The sequence below is a fragment of the Camelus ferus genome, chromosome 2, assembly GCF_009834535.1.
Source record: "Camelus ferus isolate YT-003-E chromosome 2, BCGSAC_Cfer_1.0, whole genome shotgun sequence".
NCBI lineage: Eukaryota > Metazoa > Chordata > Mammalia > Artiodactyla > Camelidae > Camelus > Camelus ferus.
In genome coordinates this window covers 96,472,113-96,488,660 of record NC_045697.1, presented here as the reverse complement: position 1 = coordinate 96,488,660, position 16,548 = coordinate 96,472,113, and the positions used below count along the sequence as shown (strand labels likewise).

The following is a 16,548-nucleotide window of genomic DNA, read 5'->3' as shown; positions in this document are numbered from 1 at the left end:
TAGTCAGCTGTCTTTTGTATTTGTTTTACTCTTGCTCCATAATTCTGACTTCTCTTCTCCCCCAAACCCCACCTTTCTGTGTACTTCTTGCTTCTCTAGGATTTTGAATATGAGAGGATAGATGGATAGTCGGACATGTCCTTACATGGTTGATGATGCTGAATTACCCCACTTACATTCAGTTATTTCATGTGAGTGTTCTCTAAGGACTTCGCTCATCTCTCCTCTGCCTTTTCCTGTTTAGGTCACATCTCCACTAACTAGCAACTTATAACTCTATCAGTCCTGGACTTCCCAGGGGCCCACCCATGCTGAATCTTTCTGTCTAGGTAACTTTGCCCTTCCAATCTAGCCTCTTGACCACAGTTCTTTCCAAAAGGAATTGAGTCCTAGCCTCTTTCTGTTAGGTCCACGCATGATCAGCAGGACTGAGCCCTTTCCCCAGCACCTCGGTGAGTGTAGCTGGCTCCTCCATGCCTCTTTCTTCATCCAGACATCAGAGGCAGCTAAAGCCATTGTTGTGCCTTTGGAATTTTCACAGGGAAGTCAGACTTTTCCGAGTCTTTTGCATCCCTAAAATGTCCGGAAGGCACAAGCCAGGATCTTTCAACGTATTCTCTGCTCCTTTCCTCTCGAAGCACCAGAGCAAATAAAACCTCACAAGGGTGGAGAGGTCAGTCTCACTTCCCTGCAAGCTTTCCCATGCCCTATACATGCTTTTCCTGGGGAAAAAAACAGGTAAAAAAAAAGACAATCCTACTTTATATCACATTATTTTTTACAAAGGTGTCTGACTATGGTCATGTTAGTAATGGCAACTGTAAGGTTTTGGACAGAATCGTGACATAACCAGAGGCATACTTGTAACAACAATGGTAAGCATCCCGCTATTTCTATTTAAACTTTTCTAAATCAATAACCTCAACCTGTTCTTGGTTGAAGAGTAGCAGTTTGCTATTGTTCAGTTGGTTGCTGGGTTATAGTGGACTTTGAGGTATAAGACTACTAGAAGCAGTGTAGCAGAGGAGAGATTTCTGCAACTGATCATTTGTTTTCTGAAGACCAAAATATTTATTTTCACATAGACTTTAATTTCTGGTACAACAGCTGCATTTGTCTAAATAATGTGATTTGCAAAATATTTTCTTTTTACGGATCCACTAGACTTTGCCAGTTTTCATTTGCCAGAGGTTAGACTTTTAATGTTTTAATGATATTTACTAAAACATTCTAATTCATATGAACATTATTGAATTGACAAGTTTTCTAAGATTACTAGCTGTGTCTGTAATCCGGCATTAAAGTCTTCTGATTTTAATCTCCAGAAGGCTTGAAAAATAATAAAAGCAAGAACTCTTATGGCGTGGGCTTAAATCCTTTTTATTATAATTGAATTAGTTCCCCTATCTTGGCCTAGACAAGCCTTTGTTATTTTCTGTTAAGCTTTCAAAAGTGGCTTGCATTATGTAATCAGAGAGATAAGAAATAAAATAGACCCTTTACTTAACAATATTATTTTTAAAAAGCACCACTGATTTAGTCTATAAAACACTGTTGACAAAATAGATTAATAACAATGAAAAAGGCTGGATTGAAAGGAGTGATTGCTGAGCTTTCATTTACATTTAAATTTAGACAAAGATAGCTAAAGTGTCTTGTTGCCTAAAATTACCTTGTTCAAATCTTTCCCATTAGAAAGAATGATATTTTCAAATCAAACAGATGAGTTTGCTGCTCACAGAGATGAGGCCTCGTCTATGAAAATTTCTCATTATTATAACAAGATGATACTCTATTTAAATGTAGCAATAGAATTCCACTTTTCATTCTGTTCTTTACTTGATGAAGGAGTTTTCACTGATGTATGCTTCTCCAGACTTCAAAAGTTGGTAAGAAAACTAAATCAGCCTGAGGAAAATCAGGCGAAAGGGGGTATTTTTTTTTTTTTTTTTTCATTCTACCTGTGCCTGGCAGCAAACCCTGTGTTAGCTTGGACTTAAAGTGGACGTTGTAACTCTCACTGCAGTTCCTTTAATTCTTAATTTCCCGATCAGCTGCATAGTCAGAGGATTGAGCCAGGCTATTTACACAGTTCAGGGGAACTTCCACTTGCAAGATGCAGAAAGATGCACAAATGTAAATATTTTATAAGTTAAAATAAACTCCAGTCAAAGAGTTAATATTTGGAGGCTATGATGGTCACAGTGAGCACAAGTTTTCATAGATATTTTACTGGGAAAAATATCACAATTTTCAGGACACATTTGATAAGAAAAAAAGGCTTTGGCAAAATCGCTCTCTTTAAGTTAAATTTGCTAACAATCTTGTACAGACCAGACCCTATACTTATTTTTAAAATCCCAAGGCAATGAGCTATGTATCAAAATAGGTTGACATAGACAGAGAGGCTTACTTCAGAAGATGGAACTGATCTGAGCACTGGGCAGAAGGACATGGGAAAGAATCAGACTGGAAGGAGGGCCACTGCCCCTTCGTGGATCTTTTTCATGCAGCACCAGAGGCGGCCAAAGCCTCTGTACCTCCGTGCAGGAAGACTTACATGGAAATTGGATGACATGTTAAGAGGGCAATGAAAAAAAATTACCTTTAGGTGAAAGCGTACATCCCAGAGAAGTGTGGAGAAGGTGGTTACATAGGTCAAGTGGGGGAAGAACCTTAGGATGCTCTCAAGTCAGGTGTGATACAGAAACATGCCAGAGCCAACAGCAAGTACTAACACACACTGAGGGTCTACAATAGGTCAAACACTATGCTGGAAACTAAGTGTAAATTACCTCTTTCATTTCATAACTACCTAATGCCACAAGTATTGCTATTATCTCATTTTATTAGTGAAGGAAAAGAGTCTTAGGCGTGGTTAAATATTTTCCAAGGCTAAAATATTAGTATGTGGTCTGCTATGAACTCAGTATCTTGTCTAGTTAACTCACCACTTGGAGTTACTTTCGACAGTCTTTTGCACGAGGTGGACATTCCATAAACAGTTTTTATTGTTATAATTAATGCCACTGTCACAATTACTCCATTGCTAATTGGTGATGCTTAGTGGCAAAACCAGAAATAGAGTTTTGTCTGACATCCTCTCCAATGAATGAATTTCTACCTAACAATAGACAGTCCCCTACAATAAAGACTGCTCCTATTACACAAACTACAACAATTTTAATGCATTGTTCACCTGTTGTAGGTAATGTAAATTACATAAAGGATATTATATAAAATGTAATTATTACAGCAATCATATTAGATTATTATCTCCATTAAAAAAAGAAAAATGTAACCTTACTGAGTACTTAACAAGTACAAGGCACTATGATAAGCACTTCATATGCATTTTTATCCTCCAAATAATACTGTAATCCTATTCTTTTTTTAAAATTGAAGTATAGTTGATTTAGGATGTTGTGCGCTGTATCTCATTCTTATTACAATGACAACTAAAGAGGATTTAAATTCTGCCCAATGTTACATTGCTAATAAAGGACTAAATTGAGACTTAGCAAAATTATATATACTGCATAAAGTAACATAGCTATTCAGTGAATTAGGATACAGAAGCACAGAGATGGAATAACTTCCCAAGGTGGAAAGAATAAACAGAAAATAGAGCTAGAATTCAAACTGACAATTAGCTGAGAGGATTTCATGGTGAGAACAGGAGTAACAAAAATGACCAAAATGATGGGCCTTGTAGTTGTGAAACTTACAGGGAAGTTGTGGGAACAGCTTTGGATCCAATAATAATACAAATAACTACAAAATTACATCACATCTAGTAGAAAGAGGAGACCCACGGTTCTGTGCAATGTTTCGGTGGGAGTGTACACCTAATCAGAAAGGTCAGGGAAGGAAGACTTCCCTGATGAAAAGTGACTGAGTAGGTTTTGAGGGAACGAGTGAAATAGGCAAGTGGAGGAGATTTGAAAGTTCTGAAAAGTTCTCTATTTAGGTAGAGAATTTGAAACACTGAGAAAATGCATAGCTATTTGTTTTGTTCCCACCATAACACTTTATCATTATTTGAGTTAAAAACAAAAGGAACTCATGTTGTTCTAGAAATGGGATAACTGGGTAGAAGTTGAAGCCAGGGGAGCACTTCCTTCTAACATATCTAATATATCAATCTAATATATTACTCTCCCCAGAAACCCCAGGTGGGTTTCTGTTCAACAAATTTGTCAGATTATGAGTCTGTACAATGTTGCCAAAAATTATATTAAAACAGCTGTGTTCAGAAAGCATGTCTCTACCATCAAGGTCAGACAGGGAACTTTCCTCAAACTGGATTTTCAGGGGACATTTACAAAGTATCTGCCAGGAACTGGTCAGGAGAACCCAGAACCCTATGAACTCACTTGACATTTCATTCACAGAAATTTAATGCCATGAGTTGGGTGACAAAACTGTCAGAAAAGACAGACAGGTTAAGAAAGGGCCCAGGGCAGTCTTATCCAAAGACCAGAAGATACAGGAAAGAAGGCCTTACTGCTGTCTCAGGAGGCCCAGCCATCTGCATCTCCGATGCTCTTGGCTGCTGCAAGAGCATCACGGTTTCTCTTGCTGTCACTGCAGGCGTGAACCAAGGCGGTGCAGGAGCCCAGCACGGCACCCAGAGAAGGGCTGAGAAGTAGAATAGAGTTGTCCTTGCTCCAGCCCTCTGACACTGTGCTGGGGACCCCCACTGGCAGAGCCAGCAGGACACTGCTGGCAAAAGACTGTGCTCCTTTCCATGCCCCTCATATTTCAATTAGCAATAGCACTGATTAACAGTTTCCAGTGAAAAAACCAATAGTCCAAAAGCAGAAATGTTTGTTAGGAACAGAACTTGCTACTCATCATAAAACTAAAATTTCATAAGATCCAATATCCTTTTGGTAAGTTAGCCACAAGGAAGACTGTATGTGACATAATGGTATTTAACACTAGATTTGTATGCATTTATCTATTCATGATACTCTAATTTGGACTGGGCTCAGCTTGGAAGTTTTTTTGCTCATCTTGCTTGCAGCTGCCGCCATCTGATGAATTGACTTGTGCTGCATGATCTAAGGTAGCCACACACATGTCTGGCAGTTAACTGGGTCAGCTGATTGGGACACTTAACATGTTCTCCATGTGGTTCCTACAGCAGGATAGCCCTGGAAACTTCATACTTTGCAAGTGAGAATATAATATGACGCAGCCACTTTGGAAAAGAGTTTTTCAGTTTCTTAACAAGATATATACACATTCACTATACAACAAACCAATCCCATTTTTAGGCTCCATCTAAAAGCAATGGAAATATACGACCACACAAATATCTTTATGGGAACAATTTTAGCAGTATCTGTAAAAATAAAAATATTAGAAATAACTCAAATGTCCACCTACTGAACAGATAAACAAATGTGGTATATCCAGACAAGGAAATACTATTCAGCAATAAGGAGAAACAAAGCACATCTACCCCACAGACAAACTTTAAAAGCATAATGTTTATGAAAGAAGCTCAACACAAAATACTACATTTTGTACGACTGCATTTATACGAAAAGGTAAATCTCTGGATACGTAAAATAGGTTAGTAGTTGGCTGTAGCTGAAGTAAGAACAAAAAATAACTTCAAACAGGCTCAAAGGATCTTTTTAAATGATGAAAATATTTTAAAATGGATTGTAGTACTGGTTGCACAATACTAAATTTATTAAAAGTCACTGAATTATACATATCCTTTTAAAGCAAGTGACTTTCATTGTATGCAAATTGTACCTAAATAAAGCTATTTAAAATGTGACTTTTTAAAAGTTAAAAGATTGGTTTGAAAAAATCAAAATTCACGATTAGGAGATTTTAAAAATTTCATTAATTAAGCACTTTATAGGATCGCTTAGGCCTTTTAGATACTGAGAAAACTGAAAAAAAAATTAATTTTCTTACTCTTATAGAAGTAAGTGAATATATAAAGCTTTAAGATTATAATGGCCAGACAGGCCAGTCTTGTAGCATGAGGAATCACTGCTGCAGGGGTCTACTTAATGGCATTTCATAGGAAATGTCAAGGTTCCTATGGCGTGTGAACAGTCGGAAAGCTTCTCTACTTGGATTTAAAGTAGTTCTTCCCACTACAATGTAATCAGAGTCTTGGCATTGTTAGAGAAAACGGTCATCCAGGGACTCAGGTGAGAGAGCGTGAACAGCATTAATTGGTCTATTTTACTGGCCCGAATTAGAGCAACCATCTGTGATTGAAGCTCAAAACAGATATGGGGGCTAAAAGCAGAACAGCTTTCTGAGAGGAGGATTTAGACTGGCCTGTTACAATTACCTTCAACTGCATGGATTAAGTGCTGTACTACACACGCGTGCGCGTGCACACACACACTTGTGCAAACACACGCACGAAGGCAACATCTATCAGTTTGGAAGAAAATTCTTTCCCATATTTTTATAAAGCACAAATTAGAGAAGTCTTCTAAAGAAATTGTTACATACTCTCCTAGACCAGGTAAACTATTCAACTGTGTCATCAAGACTCTACTGCCTAAAGCAGGAAAATTGAAGAAAGCAGCACCATTATCCAATTTCGTCCTGTTGAGGCACAGTTCTCACATGTTCTGTTATACTAATAGGGAGCCCAGTATTCACAGGTTGTACCCTAAGTAGTAATATTTTAAGTTTTTGCCTCTGCTGTGCAAAATGTCAGGGGCCTAGAGACAGTATATTCAGTGCCTTCTTTTATTATTAAGATATTTATGGCAAAATATTTATCTATTTGTTTAGTATTTTCATCTGAACTGATTGCTAGCTCATCAGTTTACTGAAAATGGTCAAACCAATATTTATGCTGTCATAGCCAAGTGCTGAATTGTAATAAGATTATTTCAATAATGTTTTGTCAGACTACCCAAAAATAAATCAACCAGAATTTACACGTAACACATAAATGTCCCATCAAATATTCAGTAGAAATATTTTGAATAAAAATAACCTAGTTTTAAGTATTTTATAAATGTTGGGACTACCAAAATCTCACATTTAAAGGTAATCAATCTTTCATTTCAAAAAAGCATAATTTAAAACAATTTTGTTTGCTGTATTGCTTTGTTATGAGGAAATAACAATCTTAAAATGTGAAAGGAAATAATGGCATATGCAATGTGAAGTACAAAGAAAGAAGAAAGTTTTGGAAAGTTAGAATTTAAAATGTTATTTTAGAAACAGAGCTAGAAGAACAATAGGGTGTTGGGAGCATTCAGTGAGAATCATTCTGGGGAGCTTTTCAAAACTACTGAGCCCCAGTTCCTATCCTATGCCAATTAAGCAAGAATTCCTAAAAGTGTGGCCCATGCATCAGAATAAATATTATAAATATTCTCAGAAGGATTATGATATGCTAACTGGGTTCAGACTCACTTCCTAATCTAGACCATACTGTCTTCAACAACTTAGAATGATATAGCAAAATAGGTTTGTTTTAAAATTATCTTTTATGCTTACTTTTCTGCAAATTTTGCTATGTTACATTGCCCTTTGTATTTGACAGTTATCTATTTTCATATCGCCCTACTTAACCTTCAAGTGAGATGCAATGAGGTGGATGATATAGATTTTAATCTTTTAAAAATGTAACTTTAAGTTAAATGACATTAACAGCAGTAATTCAATTTTGTGACAGACATAAAATATGAGAAATATTCCTTACTTTAATCAAAAACATTTATAGAACCCTTACTTCTACTTTTAGAGATACAGAGATGAAGGGGCCAAGTTTCCACATTCACTCCTCATTCTTGATATGATGATAGACAACAAATAAGTACATAATATTTCAGGTGATAAGTTGCTGTGAAAAAACTTAAGTAGTGTAAAAAGTGACAGGCACACTTAGATATGTTAAAAGATCAACCGAGGCTTGTTAAAAATTTCAATTTTTTTTTTTTTTTTTTTTTTTTTTGAGAAAAACTGATTCAAATTGGGTAGTGCCAAACTGGAAATGGTAAGGAGTGCTCCACCTGGCAGGAGCTCAGGGAAAGACGATAGAAAAACGGCCAAAGCAAAGCAAGGACATTATTTGACTGGCTATAACTTAAGCTGTTGCAGTTTGGAGAAAGCCGAGTTGACTATTGTGATTGGTTGTCCTTAGATTTGGGTTTCTTAACCTTGAAGCATTTACAGGCTTAGGTTTTATTTTGCTTATGGAGGCTACAAAGGCATTAAAGCCACATCACGCTAAAGGCCTCCTTGTTTAATTTAACGTAGTGTGCTTAGGGAATGCCTGTCTGAACAGCCACATTTGATCAGCGTGGGTTAACAGTTCTAGTTCAAAAAGTTACTTTTCCAAATAACTATCCAGCAATATTTGTGTTTCTCTCTGTGCAGATTCTAGTGTGCATTGATCTGTTGACTATATTCCTGTGCTATCATTAACAACTACAATAATGTACTTTGATTGCCATGTCTTAGTCAATGTAATGGCAATCTTTCAGAAAATGAATTTCACTAGGATTTTAAAACTTATTTTTGAAATCAAGACAAAGCTATTTTGATGGATTCTAAGCAACGTATTAAGATGAAGTCCGAACCTTTGTGTTGATCTGATACCTAGTAGCTCTTGCTAAGTGTCCACCTGCCTTCCAGGCCTTCCCATTCTACTATACGTAGACTAGCATTTACCCAATTTTCCTGTGCCCTTTCAATGGGCAGTTTTTCAGGCAATGGTAGAAAATAGTGAGGAATATGGGAGAAAGAATGACATGAAAGCTGAAAGATAGCCATTGACATTTTTATATATATAAAATAGTATTGTATTCCATGACAATCTTACCCTAAAAATATGTAGCCTATGCTAGTTATTTTTTAGGTGGTGTAGCTCATGATAAAAGTAAAATGGAAAATAATTATGCTGTCACATTATGTTCTTATATTATTATAAAGACAACCATATTAACTAAATTAACACATAAATCTGTTCAAATGTGCATAATACAAGGAATGCATTATCAGTCTAATTCAAAATGTATAGAATTAATTACATTTTCCCTCTATTTTCCAAATAGTTTATTTTCAAATAGTTTACTTGGTATTTTATTTGTAAATTACAGAGCTATATCAGACAACTCTGAAAATTCAACGTAACTTATGTAACATTTCAATTTAAGGTCAATTATAATAATTTATGCCTTGAGCAAGTAATTTGGTATTCATGCAGTCTTCAAATACAAATGCAAATTTTCCAGAAAATAATTAAATATATGAGATGAGAGAAAGGAAGGAGGGTAGTAACTTTTCATTGCTACATTTACTTGAGGTTGAAATTTTAAAATTTAAGATTATAATAAACAGAACTGTTAATGACTGGATGATGATGGTGACAAAGGTAAGTATACATACATGGTCATGAAATGTTTATATCAAGGCACTTTTAAGAAATAATAGTGGAATAAAAGGAAATAGGCAAGATGGAAACAAGCTGACTTAGAAGATGGGAGAGGAAAGTTAGTTCCACATTTGGATATTTTCCATGTTTGGATGATTCTAGCTTCTATTCTGGTACAAATGACCAAGGCAGAAGAAAACTCATACTGAAATTTGAGGGCAATGTAATATTTTGTGATCTAAGTTTGTAGTTATTCTTAAAGACAGAAATGAAGTCAGCAGTGTATAGGAGGATGCTGTGCCTCTCATAATTAGGAAATGAGAGAAACAAGAAGTTCTTGAAGAAAATAGAGAATGGCCTTTGAGATAGTGGAGAACCAGGATAATATGCTACTATGAAAACCTAGGAAGAAAAGGTTCCATGGATTTGTGGGAAATAGTCACAAATGCACTAAACTGCAAAAGGAGAAAAGCAATCCAAAAAAATGTCAATTTCTTAGAAAATGAATTTCTAAAGTAGCTATCAATCATTTATATGCGTTGCAATCTTTATTTTTTAAGAAAAGCAAAATTAATTTTGTATAATAAATTTAGCCTGCCTTCTTATTCTTCATATTTTATTTCAAATAACTCCAAATATAAAATCTTAAATAGGATAATCCATAACCCATATTATAGCATGACCTATGATAGTCTATGATTATCCATTTTTTAAAATTGAAGTGTAGTTTACAATGTTGTGCCAATTTCTGGTGAAAAGCATAATAGTTCAGTCATACATATACATACCTATATTCCTTTTCATATTCTTTTTCATTATAGGTTACTACAAGATATTGAATATATAGCACAGGGAACTATATTCAATATCTTATATGATTATTCCTTTTTAAACACTTTTTAAAGAAATTACTAGCTTAAATAGCAAAATGTTTCCAACAAAGGAAAAACATCTAGGTAAGGGGAAAAGGGAGAGAACAATTTACAACATGTTATGTTTTCATCTCCTGTTTTCTGAAACACTGCAAAGTACATTAATTGCATTTTTTCCCGTTAACTATATTCTTGCAAATGAAATCTATTATCAAGATTTATGCAGTCTCCACTATTGCATATGAGTAACCAGTAGTTTTTAGAGTACAGAAAATGATTAAATGTGAATAAATAGTTAAAATTTTGGCACTATCTCACAAGATTTTTTAATCTAATTAAAGAAGTTGCTGTCAGATTTTGGAAAAAGTCCCTGTATTTAACAGCTGGGAAAATGGAGCCTCCCACAGCAGAGGCATGAAATTTAATTGCCAAGGATAAAATGCCTATTTTATTTTATCTACTATGTCAATTATTAGTGGCACAATATAATACTAAATGAATTTCTTCTCCCCCTACCCCTGCCTTTAGCTTGGATATAGATATGAATCACTTATAAACTAGTGAAGGGACAGCTAGAATTCTCATTTTAGTAGTTGTAAGCTTTTTCCCAAATCATAACCTCCATCTACCATATAGTTACCAGTTAATATGCTAGCAAATAGCTGTATAATTATGTTCACAACCTCAGTCTAATTGCAGAATTGACAGCCATAAATAGCAAAGAATTTCCCTACATGGCGTATTTCCAAAAGAATTTCAGTTGTGGCAGTACACTGTCATTCTTTCAGTGACTAAAGTAAAAATCAAGGACTGATTTACTTTTCAAAGTTAAAAAGTAGTATTTAATTGAAATATGATCTGAAAAATCCACTCATTTGAATATTGATTGACTCTGCTCTGTTTCATGAACTGTTATATAGTCTTTAAAGATAAAGCAGTGAAAAGATAAAAATGTTCAGAAACTGTCTTCAAGAAGGCTGACATCTAGTGCATCCTCTACCTGCAGCTCTACTCAGAGAAAGATGGCCACTTGAGTGCAAATTTGAGCCCAAATGTTACTTCTTAGGATTTTTTTTTTCAGCTGGGTCTAAGAATTCTGTTGATATAAGACAGATCAACAAGAGGAAAAAACTTACAACTTTAGTATGTCTTACTTGACAGGTGAACCCGCATACAGAATAAAGACCCAAAGAAACAGCAAAACCTGCTTGCTTTTGTATTAGGTTTAATTAAAAAGTCAGTTGTAGAAAAGTGAGTAATCTAATGAAGAATCTAAGGATGTTAACGAATTATTTTAACAAAGTCTGTTTGTATAGAATTCTCTGGGTCTCAAGGTCCTTGATAAGAATGTTGCTTTCCTTCTGATATATGGAAGACATCTTCCATGGGGGTCTTATCTCCTGCTTCCAGGAAGTGAAAGAGGAAGGTCAGAGCACTCTTTTTGCACCTGAGGGGTTTTTTTCTTCAAGTGTCTTTAGCTCACAATAATTTTCATGTCAAAAAGGCATATTTTAGGGTGACATTCTGATTTCCTTCAAGTTCCAGCTATCCTAACTTTGTCCATCTAACTGAAAGTAGGAAGGAGAAAATAAAAAAAAAATCTGTGCCTTCTTTTTCAAGGAATTTTTAAAAAGTTGTAAAAACATATCTCCTTACAGCCATTTGGACAATATTTAGTCACAAGTCTTCAACCTGTGCATGGGTGTTGGGAAGTAGTGTCTTTGTTCTAGGCAACCCAAGCCAAGATAAAATCCTGGGTTACTCTATCAAAGAATAAAGGTTCAGTGGATACTGGGGACGATGCGCAGTCTCCACCTTGTTATCTAACGTAAACTGCATTTGAGGACTGTGTGACTCAAGAGAAAACAACATGGCAGAATAAAAGAATGAGGAAGAGAAGGGCTATTGCTTCATTAGCAAGTCTTTTGCTCTTCTTGACATTTGATTTGATATACAGGATGATATTTAATATCCTTAGAAAACACTGACATTAAGTGTGCTTTTCTGAGAATCTATTCAACTCAGTACCAAGCCCACAGTACCTAGAGGAGTCTTTCTCCAAGTCTACAGATCTCTGGTGGTAAAAGAATCACCTGAGTTGCCTGATAAAAAAATTTACCTACTTTATCCCCAACTATGCAATTACTAAATGAGAATCTTTCAGGACAGGGCAAGCTCTCAAGATGACTCTTATACATGATTATTTAAAGAACACAAGAACTAGGGGAATCTCTGGCAAGCTGAGCATGAAAAGCTTGGATTCCAGAATCTTGTTTATTATATTCCCAAAACAAATCACTCAGTTTCATTCACTCCTTGTTCTGGTTTTATAAATCTGTTCTATCCAGAAAAGAAGGATAAAAGTATTCATGGTATTCACCTGTATCAATTTGTCTATCTTGTTCTAAGGGAAAACATTCAATAATTTCAGTTTCCTGAGCTACTGAAAGATGTTTACTTTTTAAAATAAGAATATGTTAAGGATAAGTCATTCATGTGAAATGGAAGTGGCTAGCGCGTGATACAGAAATTAAATTTATCAGTTTTCCATGCACCTTCACTAAAATCTAGGGTCTGAGTAATTCTAACATACATCTCATCTCTCACGGTGAGTTTACAATAGAAATTGAGCAATATAAAAGGTTACACCTAACAGGTTTCTAGAATACCAGATAATTAGATTGTTAGCTATCAGCCCCTTCACCTCCATATTTGTACAGCTTAGAAAGGTGCCATTTCAAGAAACCCAGGTGAGACCATTTGTCTTGAAATGCTGCACTGCTGGAGTCCAACAGCCTTTTAAGATAAGGCCAGACTGGACACCTTGAAGCTGCTGGTGCTGGCAACATGAACAGTCTAATTGAGTGCCTTTGTTCCTTCTCCCCAGTGAAACAGGTGAGGCTTTGTTCATTTCTGCATGCACATAAAGCCATTTAGGCTCATTTACAGCAACTGTTAGAGGCAGGTACTCGTGAAATACTGTTGATAATATTTAAATATAATTTATCTGTTGCCACAGATGACCACAAGCCTGGTGAAACCCTTTTATTCATTACATTATGATTTAGCTTTTTATTCACATTCTTTCCTCTAGCTAACTAGATTTCTTGACAGCTGTTTCAAATTCCATTTAGGGAATAACACCAAGGGGCATGACCAAGAAGAATGAGACTTTCCCATTACTTTTACTTTGAAGAGCCTGTATTTGGATGTGGCTTTGAATGAAAGAACTTCTTTCCAGAAAGTGACTAAGTCATGGGGTGTATTTATAGTAAAACAATACTGTCAAGTTCTTGAGAAAAGTAAAACATAATATTTAAAAATGTTAAAACCATTACTAAATGTAACTTGATTTTTTTTTTTTTTCTTTCAAGGGAATAATGGTCTCCTCTGTGCAGGGAATGAAGACCTCACCTTTTTTTTTTTTTTTTCTATACATCTGTTCCCACACCTTAGATCTGGATGTGAAGAATAAATGAGAATTCGACAGAAAAATATATTTCTAACACCACCGGCATACTAGCTAAATGTTAACATTTGTCGAGGATAGGGTCAGAGACCAACAGTATCATCAGATGAAACACTGAATAAACAACTTCAGCTGCACCATGTTGTGTCTCCCACTGTGCGTTACTCACAAAACCTATGTCAAAAAAAGGATAGCTCTTTGGTTCTCCTCCCTGAATCCAGCATGTTCTAAGGGCACCTACCTCATTTTCTTTCTCGTCTAGACATATGCCCATCACAAATATGTGAGAATACAGGATACTCAGAAAAGAAGGAAAATCTGACTACATTACACAGGAAAAAAGTTAAATTTTTACTAAAGATGTGCATAATTTGCTTTCCATGGTGTATGTTCTGAAAGGATTTAACTATTATATGTCATGCTTTAAGTTTTTTAAATGTAGACATGACATTTACTAATGCTTAAACAAAGTTATAAATAAATTAATTTTTCAGTAAATGTTTACTAATCCAGTGATCATACGAAGTATCCTTACCTCATTACAAAAGGATGCCTACATAGGGAACAATGATAGGCAATTAGGAGATGCAGAGATGAGAGATCCTAAGCATCCCTTGAAAACTAGCTTGGCTAATCTAAGTATCAGTTGATCATTGCAGAGATACCATGAGCTCCCTCAATAACCTGAACAATCAATAAATTGCTTAATGGTCCCTAAAGCAAAAGGAAAACAGCAAAATCCCACAAAGAACATCCTTAAGAGACACTGTTTAAATACTATACACAAAAATCTGTCTCATTTATTTTGTACAGAAGTGTTTCCTTTGTTAACAAACAGTAGGCCCCCACAGAGTCACTTTGTACTAAGCCCCATGTCAGCAAGTCAGAACCTAATTTAACTGCAGTTTCAGGCTATCCCAGGAATGCGACCTTTAACTAGTCAATTTGGAATTATCTGGTCATCACTAGTGAAATAATTCATTGGTAGACCCCATGTGTACCCCGCCTGAAACAAGACGTTCCTTGTGAGAAACTCCCTTTCCCCACCCTCTTCTGCCTATAAAAGCCTTCCATTTGTACAGCTCCTTGGAGCTCCTTTCTTTCTGCTAGATGGGATGCTGCTTAATTAATGAATCATTGAATAAAGCCAATTAGATCTTTACATTTATTCAGCTGAATTCTGTTTCTTTCCCACCTCCAAGTACCAATATTTGTGGCACTTCTGATTATCATTGCTGTATAAGTGACTTTCTCTTCTAAATAGACTAAATTTTCTTGAGAATAAAGATCCAACTGGATCATTTTTTTCCATTCCTCAACTATTCCTATTACATAGTGAATATAAGAGAAGCTTAAAACATTTGCTCGAATTAAATTCTTTAAGATAATTCAAGCCCTGAAGTAATGAATGTATTTTTCAGAAGTTTAGCTTCTTATATGTAAATAACTGTCAGACTTCATTCATAGATTTAATTATTTATGTTTTGAGTAATAATAAAAGGTTAATCCTTTTATCAGCACAAGTTGTAGAATACTGTATAATTATTCAATGAACATTTTTCAATTTCAAAATAAATCTGTTCGGAGTATACAGATGTGTCCAGATGTATACTTATAAGCCTAAATTCCAGATTTTTAATGGGGATATAATAAATAAACAAATGTACATTTCCTACAGGAATAATTTTTTGGTTGCAAGTATAACTATAATTACCATTATACATCAGCTGCTATGTGTCAGGCATACTTCTAAGCCCTTTATAAATATCATAATTCATCTTAGGTCATAGACACCTCTCTGGCTTACCCTCTTGAGGCTATCTTTCAAACTAGGTAGGAATAGATGTGAGTTTCTAAATTTTAGAACAGAATTATTTACTCTGTCACCAGAACATCTGGTATCTAAATGGATTATTTTAAATAAACAACCAAAACATTTGCATTTCAGACATGCATCAAAGGATCTAACTGTGAATTATTCATAATTAAGACTTTCATGAACCTCACTTAAGACATTGAAAGAATCTGTAACTAATTATCTGGTTATTTATTCTTGATATTTCCCAATCCATAGACCTAGAACAAGTTAGTATCTCTTACAGGCTTAGCTATATCCAAGATCCTGAAACAAATCCCTTTCCTAATCCTGGGAGATTTAATTTGTTCTACTTCAGATGACTGACATTTTAGCATTTGGAACTGGTGTTCTAATTTCTGTTACTAAATTTAAGTTTTGTAAGAACAACAACAAAAAGCATCTTAGTTCTCTGTAGAAATACTTTTACTCAGTTGAATTAATATTACATTTTCAGTATCTACAAGTTTCCATTAAAGAAAATATTTAATTGTTTTGTCAAACATAATGGAAAACTTTTCCTATTATCCCTTCTGTCCTTTATATAAGTATGCCCTGTGTGTCCCTTATATAAGAATGACATAGAACATTTTATCGGTATTCAGGGCTGAATTGTGTGTTGCATTTTACTGGATAATATAAACTACATATAATAAAGTATTTAGTCCCCCCATAGCAAATAATTTATGACTCCTTATTGACTGATTCTAGAAACAGTAGTTACTACATAGTAGTCCCTACTATGTGTCAGGAACTGTTAGTCACTGGGAGTAAAACAGTCAGAAAATAACAGATACAGACCATTCTCTCATAAATATGATGCACTGTAGTAGACTGTGAAAGTTCTATGAATAAAAATTTTATAAAGTTATAAGCTCATAGAGCCTAGGAATTCATTATTGTCTTGCTAGTTAGGAAAGAGTTCTTGAAGTAATACAGAGCAGAGATCATAGAGCAGATATCTATAGAAGGA

The 16,548-nt window shown here is 35.1% G+C and overlaps 1 long non-coding RNA gene across 2 annotated transcripts in view; it reads left to right on the top strand.

Moving 5' to 3' along the window:
- The window catches only part of LOC116658538, a 160,113-nt gene extending 146,051 nt beyond the window's left edge, over window positions 1-14,062 (top strand). For both annotated transcript variants that reach the window (XR_004313805.1, XR_004313804.1), the window contains exon 4: window positions 13,626-14,062. This is a non-coding gene — a long non-coding RNA (uncharacterized LOC116658538). The remainder of the gene's footprint in view (window positions 1-13,625) is intronic.
- Window positions 14,063-16,548: the final 2,486 nt, after the last annotated feature.